The sequence below is a fragment of the Myotis nattereri genome (assembly GCF_964212035.1).
Source record: "Myotis nattereri genome assembly, chromosome: 13".
In the NCBI taxonomy this organism is placed as follows: domain Eukaryota; kingdom Metazoa; phylum Chordata; class Mammalia; order Chiroptera; family Vespertilionidae; genus Myotis; species Myotis nattereri.
This window is the reverse complement of record NC_138088.1, coordinates 53,348,228-53,364,546: the sequence shown is the minus strand read 5'-3', so window position 1 is coordinate 53,364,546 and position 16,319 is coordinate 53,348,228.

Genomic DNA, 16,319 nt, shown 5'->3' with positions numbered 1-16,319 from the left:
GAAATGAAACCAAAGAATCCAAACTCCCGGAAGTTGTCCAGCCTCTGTTTAACATCCGCTCTGACAAGCACGTCTCGGGTTCTGAGATGCCTGTGGTAGGAGCTGCTGTGAAAACAGGGCTTCCTGGTGGTTATGGCTGCCTTTGGGGCGATTACAGTGCTAGAGAAAAACTTACTGAGGTGTTCATTTTTCCCTGAATCAAGATTTGGCAAAGAACTAGGGAAGGACTTTTTCCAAGACCCTTCCAATCCTAGAAGACTATATTGACCATTTTTTAAAAACTTGCTGGCCCACTGTCCAAATGTACACAATACCATAGGCTAGGGCTGCTTTTGGAAAAAATGATAGATAGAAGGTAACATGGCATCTGCTGTTCACCCGGCTCCCCGCCCCCTCCGTAGAATATGAGCGTCAGAGTCTAAGAGGACAATGTACTTACTGTCACTGAACTGTACATTTGAAAACGGTTAAAATGGTCAACTGTATATGTATTTGATCACAATTAGAAAAGGAAAAATAATATTGTTATAGGACGTTCCCTATAATGTTGTGTGTAATAGCCAAAGACCAGCAACAACCCAAGTGGTTGTGAATGTGGGGCTGGTACGAATAGCACATTTAAGAAGATGCAGCCATTAAACATAATTAGATGGCTCTCTGTGCATTGATAGATAATGATCTCCAAACCTTATTTGTAAAATAAAGAAGAAAATAAAACAGTGGGTGCTCCCAACTGTGTAAACACAAAGGAGGGCCGGATGATAGGCGCGCGCTCAGACACGGACAGAGCTGCATCTGGACACAGCACTTCTGGAAGGAAACATAAGGACTGGATCCGACACTTACCTCTGGGAAGGGTAGCTTTCAGTCACTGCATTTTTACCATGAGCATGCAGAGCCTTTTCATTTAAAAAAGTTAATTAAGACAAAAAAGATGACACCTACACGCTCGATGTCATCCTTTCTCAGCTTCCACTCCACACTTAGCTCCTCCCTCTAGTCCAAGCATGTCAAACTCACGGCTGGCGGGCCACAGGCCTTGTTTAAATAAGCGAGGCGTGCGGGCCGCGAGTTTGACATGTTGCTCTAGTCATTTCCTCAGCTGGCCCCTCACCGGCTTCCTCCTGGCAGCCCAGTGGAGAGCAGAGAGGTTCCCAAAAAAGCCTCTGCTCAGATCTGCTGCCTCCTCTAGTGACAGGTTTTCTCTTCTTCCTCTTACTGATAAGGCTCCTGAAGTGGTGGTGATAGCTGCTGTCTCCAATTTCTCAACTGTCAATCATTGCTCAGTCTTCTGCAGTCTGGATTCTGTTCTCTTGCTCCTCTGCGGTGGCTGCTCTCCCAGGCCCTGGACGCTGCTGCTGCCTCCTTCTGAACTCAAAGATTTTACTCGGGGCTCCCGTTCCTCACTGACTTCTTGGCAACATTCAGTCGTGACACGCCTCCCTGTTTCTGAAATTCTCTCTTCTCTCACTGGGCCAATTCTATCTTCTCCTCTCATTGAGTCTGCCAGTTGTTGGGGTTTTGAGCATCATTATCACCATACCCTCAGCATCAGCAGGATACGGCTTTGTATACAGCAGGTGCTCAGGAAAGATGTGCGGAAGGAATCATGCCTTCTGCCTTCTCCTACTTTTGCACCTGCTCCCATTCTTCTGCAGAACAGCGCTAACTGGATGCCCCTCCATGCTCAGGCTCTGCCTTCCTTCCCTTCTCAGTGTCGACACAGCCACACACCTTTCCCTCACGCACTCATTGATGTGTTGGCCCCATATGTTGTTCCCTCTCCTACCCCAACTCCAGTGCTGCATAGAAGCCACTGAGTGGATGGCTTCTCAGCAATTTGGATGCAGAGCCTCGCTGAACTTACCTGCCCCCCTAAGCCAGCAACCTCTCCATTCTCCAGGAATTTTTTATTGTTAATTCTCACTGAGGCCTCTGTCTAGTCAAGAAGCCTGACCTGCTTTGCTTACAAATGCTGCTGCCTCTTCCTCACGCACCTCACCCTCCTCCTGCTCCCCTGGTACCAGGCTCAGCCCCTCAGATCTGAGCCCTTCCCAGACCTCCGACTGACCTCCCTGTCTCCCCTCTCTTGCCCTGCCGGTACACCCTTCACAGGCCCATCAGATTATTTTTAAAACTCTTTTCAACTACAATGAAAATCAAGCCACTAACTTTAAAATGGTTACTTTTATGTTAGGTGAATTTCACTTCAATTAAAAAATACCAATTACTAAACTGGTTGCAATGCCTTACAGGTTCCCTCATTAATTAATGAGTTAAATACAATCTTTAACATGTATTCATAAAAACGTAAGCTGTTTCACCCTCAGGTGATCTGCTTAAATATCATAAAGGTTCTCCAAGGCCTATGTTCTTCAGCTTGGCATTCAACAACCTTAGGTTGTCCATCGGAATTTTCTGTAGTGAAATGTTCTAGAACTTACTGTCCAATACAGTAGCTTCTAGACACACGTGACCGCTGAGCTCTTGTAATGGGACTCTAGCAACCAATGAGCTGAAGTTATAATTTACTAATTTTTAGACTTAAGTTTAAATACCCACATATGCCTACTGACTCCCATAGTGGACAGCACCATCCTAGACAATCTGAGGGACACCAGTCCTTCTATTTCCCCTCCCTGTCTTCATTATGAGCCCTCTTTTCCAGCCAAACCGAGCTCTTTAGAATGGGTTACATCACTGAAGATTTTCATCCTCTGCTTGTCCCTTTCCTCTGATCACCCTTCCCGCCCTCCTCTACCTATCAGCCTACCCATCCCTCCAGGTCCAATCCTTGTCCCACTTTCCCCCAGAAATGTTACTGATAGTCCATTCGGCTGTGCTTTCCCCTTGCTCAGAAGCCTTCACCTGCCATGCGCACTCCGGTGCTCAATGCGACTTGGTTCTTAAAGAACTGGCGTCCTCTGGCTTTGTCCAGACTCCCGCTCTAGATTGTGAATGCTGGACCCAGAACACTTGGCACCCTTCCCTTTCCCCCTCCTGCAGCTCTCCCAATGCCTTACCAATCACCAGAGTTTGGTTTCAGTCTAGCTGCACACTGAACAGCTGACAGCAGTGAGCCCACATGCTCACTCTCCCATTCACACTGACCGCTGTGAAGTGCATATGAACGTGAAACATTAAGAGAAGACCCCCGCCCCCGAGCTTCCATTTCCAGGAGAAGAATGTCAAACAGTGTCACACGTGGTCTTCGTATTTTTGTCCAATGAGAGATCTCCTTTTCACTTTCAGTCCCAAACATTGTTTATCATTGCCTACTGGTCAAGGCACTGCGCAACATGTAGAGGAAAATGCAACCCCAAAGGTCTCAGGTCAAATTGTGCAAGAAGCCACGAGAGTGAGCAGTGTGCTTGGGGTAATGAGCAAAGCAGGCGGCAGCTTTGGGGTGGGGATATTTTGGAGGAAAACATGGTCTCTGGGGCAATGGAGTTGGCAAGTATGTGCCTAAAGTTGCATGAGTGCAAAAGCAGAGAACGAGAGAAAGATGCTTAGCACGACGTAGTGAAAGCTGAGGGTTAGGTAGAAAAACAAGACGATCCAGAGAGACTCTGGGAGTGAGGACGATGCTTGAAAAGCCATGTCAGTTTTCAGCACGAAGTCTCCTCCCCTTGTAGCCATTTTTATCGGAAGATGGACTAATTCTTCAGTGAGAAAGAACTAGAAATGAATCAGAACTTCACTAAGTACCAATAACAATAAGAGTCACAAGATGGAGAAAGAAGACGAGGAGGAAGAGGGGAAACATGAAGAGTATTCGTTGGGGTGAATATTTTAGTTGCTGAGGAGTTGTGCATAGTCCAGCCCCGCCCCCCCCGCTCCCCCCGCCTCCCCGGACTGCGTTCTCAGTGGCTCTCAGCGTGTTAGCTGCTGTCTCTGTGCAGTCCCAGTGACAGAGCGCTCGGCTGTGCTGCTACAGATACGCATCTGCACTGAGCGAACCCTGCCTGGCTTTGTAGTCGAAATTACAGTGCCCAGAGCAGATAAAAGCCTGGAAGCAGTCAATTCCCCTACAGAACTGTCTTAACAAGGCTTATTTCTTGGGGGATAAGCATAACTCAAAGGCTTAGAAGCAAGTGTTCCCGGAGTGGAATGGATCGTGCCCACAGTCAGGGATGTGGGCAAAGGGCACAGCCAAGCCCACCTTGTACAACTACTCTGAGGATTAGCGAAACCGCAAGTAACTGCTTGACGCATAGAAAAGCTTGATCGATGGTGGAGATAGTAACAATGAAGATTACAGGGACTTGGCAAAGGAGTGACCAGGGTCTTGGTGGACCTTCATAATTTGTTTATATTCATTCCATGTGGAAGTAAAGCTTTGAATACATCGAATTAGATAAAACATATGATTAGAAATCATTCCGCCGATTTCTTTTTTACAATTTTGGTATAGCTACTAAACCATGCGTCATTTCATGTGTGGCTCACGTTACTTCTCCACTGGACAACTCTGACTTGGGCCTCTTCCCCAGGCCCTGCGCTCATCCCTGCCAGGAGGGGACTGAAGATCTGGCTCAGGTGCCACAGCCCACAGCCCTCCCCTGGGATCACCAGGGAACGCACTGCCCTGGTGACAGGTCCCAGGCCAAGGACATAGTCAGAGGCACCTGCAAGGCAGCCTCCGGGGCACAGGGCTTGGCTGTCCGGCTGCACCCAGGACCAGAGGAGCTGGGGCAGGGCAGCCTCCGTTGCAAACCCAGAGAACCCACACGCTGCTGGTATGAACTCTGCCTCCAAAGGAGTTTTGGAAAATTAACAGGGGAAATAAAAACTCAATTTGCAAAAAAAATAAAAGTGGCAAATTAAACTAAATTGGAAAAAAAGCACCCCAAACTTCTCAGGGCCGTGGAACACCACAAGAGATTTTCGAAAGCATATTATTCCATTTCGGGGGTGCACGGACAGATTGATTTGGTGATAAGGGGCCCCGAAGGCTATTTTCTCGGCTTCGGCAGAAGTTAACCACCTCGGAATGACGCCGCTTTAGCTCTGCAGCTGACAGGCAGCGCGCGAGGAAAAGCAAGATAAATGAACGAACAGACGGGATCAGAGCCCCTGGCGGTCTGTACAGCTCCGTCCCCCGGGTCCTGGTTAACACGCGGCCGGTGTAGAAACCGCACATCGTCCCCACGCGAGAAGGACAGCAGCCAGAGCTCAGTGACACGGGACCTGCTCTCTGCAGCCCCGCAAACGGCAGGAAAGTTGTAATTGGATTTGTAGCCAGGCCGACAAAAGAGCTGGGGGGGGGGGGGCTTCTTTTTCATCTTCTCCTACAAGCTATTTCCAGCTCCCAGGCCCCAACCTCCCAAGCACACACACTCAGCTCCACTCCCTTGGCTCTGGCGGAAAGCAAAGCAAACCGTTTATGTGCGATCCTCACCAGGAGGCCTGGTGCACGACACACCTATAAACATTTGTCTTGCAGGGACCAGGGAAAGCCAATGTCTTTGGCGACACTCGCACAGCCCACTGGGTTTGGGTGTTTGAGACCAGTCATAGAAGCTCTGTCTTCACAGGCTGCTTCGGCCCGGCCTTTCCTTGAAATAAAGGGATTCTTGCAAACATGTCTAGACATCGCTCAGATTCCGGGGAAACCCTCTGGTTCTCTCCCCTGCCCCTGCCCCTGCCCCGCCTCCCTGGGCAAATTACTCATTTCCCGGAAGACCTCAAACCCCGGGGACAGAAGTTGTCCTTACATGTGCACAGCCCTTTGGAAAGGGCACGGGGTTTGTTTCAACCTCCCAGACGCTCTGATAACGGAGCAGGCGTTATGGTGACCTTTCTAGCACCTCTGAACTCTCACTTCCGGTGCTCTGGTCTCCCCTCCAGCACAGACAAGACCTTTTTTGAACTGGATTTGGGGCATCAGATCTGACAAAGGATGTCTCTGTGTACATTTTCATGTGAAGCTTTCCAAACATGAAATCACATTGAATTACACATAGAATAAGCCTCATAGAAAACAGTAAGAATGACCAAAAGTCAGGGCTGCCCTATACTCTCCAGACTGTGTGACTGGTGCAGTGGTGCCACCGAGCACCAAACCACCACGTGCCCAGCCAGCAGCACCGCCGAGGAGTCAGGTGACCTCATATTTGGGGGTGGGTGTAGTTGTTAAAAGGTGGCCCTCCCATCCCAGGTCAAGGTAACCGTTTCCGGAGGCTCAGGGGAACTCAGATCCTCGGGAAGGGGCCTTCAGAAGGCCATCCGAGCGCTATCCCTTTGGACCAGATCCCTAGCCTGCTCTGCTCCATCCCCCCTCCCCTTCCTTCTCAAGGTGCAGGTTAAAGGGAAGAGACTGTCAGGTACAGGGTACTCAGGCCTCCCTCTGACAAGGTCAACAGCTTGCGAGATGCCTGAATAGAAAACCTTGACTAGTCCTGAGTCGAGTCCTGTCCAGTCACTAGCTCAGTGGCCTCAAGAGCTCAGCAAAAGGTGCAGGCTTGACCCTATGGTAACCAGTTCCTGGGAGCTTCCTGCTTGCAGTCCAATCACTTTTCCAGACAATTGTTGTGTTTTGAGCAAGGGCAGACCCCGAGTGACTGGAGGATGATTTGAGTTGCCTGGAATGTCTCCCATGTCCTAGGGGTCGGGGGTGGGGGTGGGGTTAAGGGGGGGCAGGCACAGCAGCTGTTCGGTGACATTGTATAAGCCTACAAATGGATTTCCTAAAATACCTCGTTTGTTTCACCACCCTGAAGCTCAAAATATCCCTATGGTCTACCGCAAAAAATTCTTCATAATATCTGAATTCCTTTTTTCAAACAGCTTCATATAAAATCCCAGTACATGATGGGATCGGGCCCTGAAGTGCTGGTCTTGTGCTACGTCCCTCCGAACTTTCCCTCCTTTTAGTTTTTGAGGCTAAACTCCTATTGGGGGCGCTAGGTGAACAACAGATGCCATGGCACCCTCCACCATCTTATCCAAAAGCAGCCCTCCCTCTACGTTAGTGCCCAGGGCTGCCGTTAGCAAGGACCACAAACTAAATGGTTGAAACCACAGAAATGTATTCTCTCAGTTCTGAGGCTGGAGGTCACAGACCCCGGTGTCACAGGGCCACACTCCCTCTGGACGGCTAGGGAGGGATCTGGTCCAGGCCTCTCTCCCAGCTTCTGGTAGTGCCTTGGCTATTGTGGTGACATAATTTTCACATGGCATTTTCCCTGTGTGCATGTGTTTGTCTCTGTGTCCATAACTTCCTTTTTTATAAGTTATATTGGATTACAGGACACCCCCATGACCTCATCTTAACTCGATCGCCTCTGTAAAGATGCTATGTCCAAAATAGGTCATATTCTGAATTACAGTAGGTTAGGAATCCAACATCCTTTTTTGTTGTGAATCCTCACCCTTTCCATAGATTTTTTTTAGACAGAGTGGAAGGGAGAGAGGAGGAAGAGGAGAGCGAGAAACATTGATGTGAGAGAGACACATTGATTGGTTGCCTTCCACAAGCACCCCAACCTGTCTGGGGACTGAACCTGCAACCCAATTATGTGCCCTTGACCGGATTCAGACCCGAGACCCTTCCATGCATGGGCTGATGCTCTAACCACTGAGCATGTGGGCCAGGGCTCCAACATCCTTTATAAGAGACATAATTCAACCCATAGTATGTACTCAGAAGTCACTTTGCTTCTGTCCCCCAACCTCTGTGACGATGCCCCGCCCACCAAACTCTGCAAACACCCCTCCTACTCCCACAACTATGGTTTACATCTCAAATATCTCTCTTTCACATTTCCACAATAAAAGACCCTCATTGGGTGTTTTTCCCAAAACTAAGACTCTAGTTCCCCAAAGGAGTTTGGACATCCCCACTTCTCACAAGACTATTTTGGTTTTGAAAAAGCAGGTTGGGTTTTCTTGGTTGCTTTTTAGCTTCCGCCCAATAAGATTTCAAAAATGTTAGGGTCTCCTTTTCTGCTGAGGAACTCTGCAACATTGATATAAATTTATTTCCTAAGTCCAAATTATTAAACATTCGTGACTACAATGAAGTCGGTCAATGAGAATAAAGAGGCGGTTTCGAGGAACATAAAGCTTTGAAATCTGGGTTTATGGAAGAAAGGGCACTCTTCCATCAGCCTCTGCATGCAATTTATTTCCGTATTTGATTTAAGTTGCATAAAGTAGAGGAAAATCTCGACTCATATCAGTAAAGCTGATACCATTTACAGCTTAATAGCACATGTTGCAATCTCAGAATAGTGTTCAATTAAACAGCTGTGGCCAGAGTTTTATTCAGAGGATTGATGGGCCAGCACAAGCTAACCTCCTGGAGGTCCACAATGTGTTAAAATTTAGTGTAAACCCAATTTGCATGTGCCGATGTAATTGTGTTACTGTTTAAACTATGTAATTTGGAAAATTAAATTTAAATTATTTAAAGAGCTGCTGGAGCGCCCCTGTAGTGCCCTGGGGTTCTCTGGAAGAATATAATTAGAAAATCTCCCATTTCAGCCCGGTCCAAGTTCACCTGCATTGCACCCTCCCCTTTAATCTCACCCCCTTGCTCCCCCAGTGGGCACTTGCAGCTTCAGGTGGGCTGACTGCTGGGGGGCCCTGGGGAAGCCTTTTTAAGGTGTTCTGTTTATGCTGCTCTCCTGTCTGGAATCCCAACTCTCTCCTGACTTCTGAGTCCTGCCAATTCCTCCGGTTCAAGACCCCCCACTCACCATCGCTTGCTGGGTGTGAGGCACGTGTGCTGGAAACTGCCCTGTCCAGCGTGGCTATCAACCAGCGAGCGGACCACAGGCCCATGCTGTGCCCAGAGGCGGGAGCAGGGGGCACAGGTATGAGCAGCGAGGCTGCAACTGCACGGACGGAGGCACAACACCTGCAGGACCGTGGAGGAGCAAGGACCTAATTCAGAGCTCCCAGCACCCCCTGATTTCTGTTGTCCCTCAACTTCCGGTTGCTGCCAGTCTTTCTCTTCACTGCTCATAAACTTGTTCACAGATTTTAGCTCTGTTTTCTCCACCCTCACCCCCCAATTTCCTTAGGGTCAGAAACCCCTAGAAAACACCTTCGCATGCCTCTCAGCGCCAGGCATAAGGGTATGGAGGCCCATTAGGGTTTAGAAAGTGCACGTGTTGCTGATTAACACGATGAACCAGAAGATACCATATGTGTGGGTGGGGTCAGAGGAGGGGGCCATTGTAGGCAGGAAGGTGTGGGGAAGGGGAGCCCCAAAACCTCACAGTATTTCTCAGGTCACACTGGCCCTCGCAGCTTGGCATCCTGTGGGGACAGATCTGTCTGTGCTCTTAGCCCTGGCTCCAGTGACAACAGTGGGGCCTTGTTCTGACAGCATTCCTTCTCTCCCGGTCCCTTGAATGCAAAAGTGAGGTTTTGTACCTTCACAACAGCTGTGGCTGGCCAGCCTAGACTCGGCTGTGTGCTGGTCGCTGCTTAACAAACACCCTGATTGATAGCACTTGCCAATTCCTGTGGTGTAAAAACTCCCACCGTGGTTTCAAACTACCCACATGACTTCACTGAACAGGGTGTTGGGAAGAGATGGTCACCATCGGCCAGTGCGAGCACAGCCCTGCCCACCCAGAGTCAGCGTTTCTTGCAAGGGCTCGTGATCAAGGAAGGCTTTTCCATTTAATCAGGACATTCTGTCTTTGGTTAATTTCAACCGCAGTCAAAATAGAATATACAAGAGCTTATTCACAGTACACAACAGAGAGACAGCCTAATGCCTCCTTTCCTCCTGACTGTCTGTACCGGGCTTACGGATGAGACAGATCAAAGGCACGAACAAGATGCTATGTTTTGCAAGACTCGGTGAAGGCCCTGGCCCCCGAGGGCCCCATTACATTTGAATTCCAGCAAAGGCCCTTTTAAGATCCGAAACAATGCAGACCAGACTGTGGAGCATGGAGCTTGGGAAAATGCATCTCTTGGTCCCATCCCAGCCCCACCCTCAGATTCCAACCCCAAAGACTGCCAGGAAGGCCCATGAGTGAGCACTCAAGTTTAAGAACCAGTTCTCTCCAGAAAGACCTGGGGAGAGATGCCAGACCGTTCATGCAACAGCAGGTACGGGCCAGTGCTGGGGAAACAGTGACAAACAAATCCGATGGAGAATTTAAGATTTAATGGGGAAAAGCTGGTTTCCCCTTTCCCACTCACCACCCCACATCCCGACTCTACCCCTCACCCCATCAACTCTTACTACAAGGATCCTTCCTCCCCAGAGGACAGCTTTGATCTGCCGTATCAAGGGCCCTTGGAGGGCTGAACGTGGCTCATGTGGCTCATGGGCGCTGAGTCCTGGTCGAGGGGGCACTGCAGAGGGTGTGCTGTGGGGATTGGAGAGGCAAGGAACCTCGGACTCCAGATTCCCCATCCTTGGCAGGGTCACCCGCCTTGGAAAGGGCGAGGATTCTGTCAATATGCCCATCCATTAGGGAAGAAGCTTCTCCGAAAGACCCTGCCCACACGGTCCCTGGGCGTCCTACCTTAGACGGGGTCAGCGCGGCTTGCTCCATTAGCCTCATCGTGCTCCCTTTTCAGGATCACGAGTTCCCACTCGCTGGGAGTCGCTCATTGGGCTGAAAGGAACTCAAATGCATTGGGATCTCCTGGCTGCCCTCTCGAGCCTAATGCACGAAAGCTGCGTGTCAGTCGCAGTTGTGGCTTTGACTGATGAGCCAGCGCCAGGAGCGCTGATTAAAAGTGAGGTAGTTATTCAAACGTCTCTCCGCGTCCCCAGCCTTCCTCAGCATTGACTGTGAAGTGCAGATGGCAGGCATTGTTCTGTACCCAGATGCCCTTCTCAGAAACCTTTTCCTGTGGGGAGAGGGGGACTTCGGAGGGCGGCGGGCCCTGCATTGAGAGCCCAGCTGTTGGCCGCCTCCTCGGACAGGCACCCTGGGTGCAAGCGCCCCTAATTTGTCTCTGTCTTCCCCGCTGCACGGTCCCAAATTCCTGAATGGGATTCTGTGCTCGCCTCCTGTCATCAATCTCTCGGGGGCCGGGAGGAAACCCCAGCTGGCAGCAATGCAGCCTGTGTATCTGCAGGCAGCAGACACCACACCTGTTAGAAGTGCGTGCACCAAGTTCATTTTCCCATCGAGGACTCCCTGGGCTTTCTGAGACCGGACAGCTGGGCGAGCCAACAAGGGGTCTGTGCCCTGCAGCTGGGTCCCGGGGTCAGTGCGCGGGGGACGGGGACTGTCCGCCCAAAGCCCGCTCCAGGGAGCACTGGCCTCCTTGGCATGTGTCTGTGGCTGAGAGGGGCTTGACGCGGTGGTGGGGGAGTGGGGAGGGGCAGCTTTCACCCAATCAGGTGACCATGGGCCCCTACTGCTGTGTACTGGCCGCCATACACAGAATTTCCTAATCCTGAGGCCTGCAGGGGGCCCAAGGATTTGCCTTTCTAACGGCTTCCCAGGTGATGCCCAGGATGCTGGCCCGGGACTGCACTGTGGAAGCAGCTGGAATGCAGCACGCCTTCCCTGCGCACTGTGGGCCTCACACCTGCTCCCCCTCCGCCTCCAACCCTCCTCCACTCCCACGTGCCCTCCGACCAGCCCTGACTGACATTCCACCAGCTTCCCCGAGTCTCCCCCTAGAGGCGCTGTCTGCTCCAGGTGCTCCTAGAGCCGCCCATGTCTCCCTGTCACACGATGCAGCGATGCCTGTACTTGTCACCTCGTCTTCCCGCTGGACCGGCAGGCCCCTGGGACAGGCTCTGTCTGGCTCGTTCACGGCACGGAGCGCTCACAGTCAGTCACTGCACAAACGACGTCTAATTCCTCAAAGTCCCAGTGGTCACAGCAGCTTCGCCTGCGCTTCCCATGAATTCTCTGAACTGAATGATGATGATGATGTGGACAGTTAAGATGCCTGCAAATGAGACCAGTCTCCCGAGACCATCCCTTCCGTTTTCGGTGTTAGACTTGGGCAGAAGGAATCTGGAATAGGGTACGGGGTTCAGGGCAATAACCTCCGGGCTTTGCAGTTTGCTCCCCGGACGCACACATCAGGAGGCCAGGGTGCGTGGCGTGCTCTCAGCGGAGGCGTCCCTGTCATTTCTTACCTTCAGGGCAGCTGCCAGGCCTAAAGATGAACAACCCAGGTTCCGCCTTGATGGATAACTGCCCCCAACAAATTGGCGCCTGATCTGCAGCGATCTTCTTCAGGAAACGTAACCAATGGTGACAGATGACGAAAGGGAGCGGCCCTTCTGCTGCCACAGACCCCAGCTCTGAAGACGCTTTCTGTGGCGGATGGGAAATCGTCCACCAGACCAGATACACAGGGGACAAACGCCCGGTCCATGCAGTGAAAGTAAGAACACTTTCTGTGGCAGGCCTCAGAGATCGCTTTCAGTGATTCTTATAATTACCAGTGAGAGAGACGGGATAGGTACTATTGTTCCCATTTCCCCAGGGGTAAACTGAGGCTGGAAGAGGTTAAATGTCAAGGTCATACAGGACACTGGGGCAGAGCCAGGGCCATGGCCTGTCGTCTGATATCCCATCGGTGCCCCTTATACCCCCGAAGGGGGCAGTGGGGTGGGGAAAACACTCTCATTTATTTTCCTACAAAGCAGTAAAGGAAAGTCTGACTGGGAAGAACTGTTTGTGCACACACGCTTTATTCTTGGGGGTAATTTATGGGAGAGAAACATCATGGCAAAGCTCTTGGTGGAAGCTGGGGATTAAAAAGAAAGGTTTTTTTTGTCAACATCACAGGTCCCCTGCATGCCACCCAGCAAGCCCAAGGTGGCAGGCAGGTGCTCTCTGCCACATGCCTTTGACGTGGCAAACACCTCACACCGAGGCTCTGTTCCTCATGGAAGGGGCACCTGTCTTCTCCAAGTGCGATGCTGTGTGCATGCTTTCCCGGACAAAGCTGGGGTCCCTGTACCAGCCTCGGGCCAATTCGGCCGAAAAGCAATCCATTAGCTGCCACAGCACTGATTACACGTGAAGGGCCGTGGGCCCCGGCCACAGCGTAAAAGCAGGATGTGCCCCGCCATTGGCTGAGGCACCCCTAAGCGTCCACAGCTCCCCTAATAACCAAGGCTGCCCACTGTTCGTTTAGGAGCATTTGCAACATAAAAGCACTCGAAAATGCAGTCAGCGGGCCCACAAGCCAGGTCCCCTGGCGGCCATTTGCTGGACACACACTCTGGATTTTTCTACCACGTCAAGGGGCGCGAGTAGGAAAGCAGAGCTGAAAGGTCAGAGAGGCGAGAGTTATTAGAGCCGGGGCTGGGGTGGCTCCAAGTTTGAACAGTAGCCTCCGATCAGATGGGGGGAAAAGTCATGAATTTTTCATCAAGAAAACAGCTCAGCATGGAAGAGGAAACAATTACTCACAAAGCCCACATGGTTTAAATGCCTGACCTCTCGTCCCATTGGAGAGAGATTCCAAATGGCTAATGGCTTCAGGGTGATTAACTTGGGCTAGATTAACGCTGTGTTATAAATAGATCAAATCCGCACAGTTTAGAGGTTACAAAATTATTTGTTCCTGCAGCCCAGAGGGACGGGGTGGTTGAGTCTCAGCCCAGGAGCCAAGAGGTCACTGGTACCGTTCCAGGTCCAGGCACATGTCCAGGTTTTGGCCTCCACAGCAGGGGGCGTTCAGGAGACAGCCGATCAATGTCTCTATCCCTCCCCTTCCTCTCTCTCAAAAATTAATACAAACATATTCTTTAAAAACCCACAAAACTGTCGGTTCCCACCAGTGTATTTTCAGAAGCAGCAGAAATACCAACATGAGACTAGGGGAGAAGACAGCTCCCTTTACTGTAGGTCCTCAGGTTACGTCGGAGACCCGCTCCTTCTACACGATGTAACGCGATTGTCGCCGTAAGTCGGAACCCACCTGCACAAGCACCCACGTCACTCCCACGGAGCACACCCACAGCAGTAATGAAGTGAAACAGTAAAACTAATTTAAAAGAAAGATAACAATTCCTGACCTTTACTTGTGGTAAATACATAATAAAAAACATAAAGCACATATGTACATACGTCGAAATGACAAGAACTTTTTTTGAAAAAACTAAATGGGAGATGGCGACGTAACCACGAAACGACGTAGGTGGAGTCCGACGTAACCCGAGGACTGTATTTGATTCCACAAATGCCTCCTGAGCACCAATCACGGGTTGTGAGGATGTACTTGCCCCAGGGAAGAAACAAGCTCCCAGGGTGTACAGTTTCGGCCGGAAGACACTGCCTGAGCCTCTGGGAGGTGAGGGATCCTGACGGTCACCATCTGCACCCGTTGGTCTCCACCAAGGGACACACATAACAATACGCAGCCGCCCCTTGCAGCCCCGCAAATCTGAGGTCCGCACCAGGCACGTGCGACGCAGAAACGTTCCCAGCGATTCTGCCTGACAGCAGTCCGGTCTCATGCTCCCACTGTGCGATGTGCACATGGGGACCCGATGGGAGAAGGGGCGCGACCAAGGTAAGGTACGGTAGCACCATCGTTCCAACTCGCCCACCAACTCTTTCTCCTCCACCTTCTGACCACTCACCAACACAAGGCAGACCATGACGCCCACAGAGCTGGGCCCTGGCGATAGACAGACGGGGATAATTTCCCAACGGGGCAGATCTGGGGAAGCTTCCTGGCAGAGGTGCGATCTGAGCTGGGCCTTGACCCCTGGGTAATAACAAGGTTGTTCTCATTAAGTACACCTGCCCTCCCCGCCCCCAGGCCCTCTGACGTCCCTGCCAATACCTCTGCTGATGGGCGGCCCTTCCCTTCCTGCTCTGATGAGAAAGGGCTGATCTTTTCATAGAAAAACGTCTGGAAATCAGGAAGAAAAAGAACCATCACTCAGCTGGAAAGTGAACAAAATACATGACCACCCGTTCACACGAAGAGAAAACCAATGAGCTGCACGCCAGTAACAAGGTGCTCAGCTGCACGCATGAGAGAGACACGGCTCCTCTGTGCACTTTCTTGTCCCTGCATCTGCGTCGTAGCACCAGGGACTGGCCCTGCCAAGGTGACCCCAGGACAGAATTGGGGGCCATAGACACTTCTGACGGCCTGCCGTCCCCACGGCTGTTGCTATCGTTTTATTGCTCATGACATTGGAGTCCTTACACACGGAGCCTGGGAGAGCCTCCCGCAGGCAAGGCTGTATCCTCCTTCTTCCATTCACCCGCAATGCTCTCAGTCACCCTGGAAACTAGGATGGTTAACCAGAGAGAGAACACAAGTCACCCCCAGGGTCGGGGCTGTCGAAGCCAGAGCCACGGTGCAGGGGCTGGGCTCCTGAGAGCAGAAAGAACCTGAGGACAGAGTCAGCTTAAAAAATAAAAATAAAAAAACAAGTCAAGTAAAAGCCCGAGTCGAGTGAAAACTGCATTTGTTAGGAGAGTTCCTGGAGAAAGGAAAGAGTCTTCACAGGAATAAACATGATTTTTTATTAAAACTCAAAACTTGCCAAGTGTGCGGAGCTCGCTGTCTGATTAGCATCCCCGGGGAATTTGAAAATCTGGGGGAGAATAATGCACCGAGGAAAAAGTGCTGCATCAGGGAAACGGCGCAGAGGCAGCCCAGGGCCCGGGAGGCCGGTCATTACCGATGCAGGAGACGGAAGGTGTCAGGGATCAGAATACCACGTGGAAGCTCCGGGGGAAAAACTCAGGCGGAGGGAGAGATGGTGAGGGACTCCTTTACTGAACGTGCCCCCAGCCTCCTGCCACCCCTGGGAGCTCAGCTGTGCAAGGGCTGCTTTCCCCAGGGGGCAGGACCAGGGGAGGGTGGTAGCACAGAGCCCACAATAAGTCCTACCCATGTCCAGGAGCTCACTGTCCCCAAGAGCCCTCTCAGCTGGGACCAGACTCAATCGTTGCTGTCACTTAGCAATCCTCAGTGAGCCCCTGTTTTCTTGTCTGTTAAGATGCTTCATGGGAATTATTTGCTGGGCAGATGAAGAGAAAATGTGCAGGTCCCTGGCCCAACACCTGCATATTCCTGAAATTCAATGTTCATCCATCCATTCATCCATCCACCTATCCATCTACCCATCCATCCATCAATCTACCCATGCATCCGTCCATCTATGCATGCATCCATCCACCCATCCATTCATCAAACTATCCATGCATCCATACATCTATGCATGCATGCATCCATCCACCCATCCATTCATCAATCTATCCATGCATCCATCCATCTATGCATGCATGCATCCATCCACCCATCCATTAATCAGTCTATTCATGCATCCATTCATCTATGCACGCATGCATCCATCAATCTATCCATGCATCCATTCATTGTCCACAACTTAACCA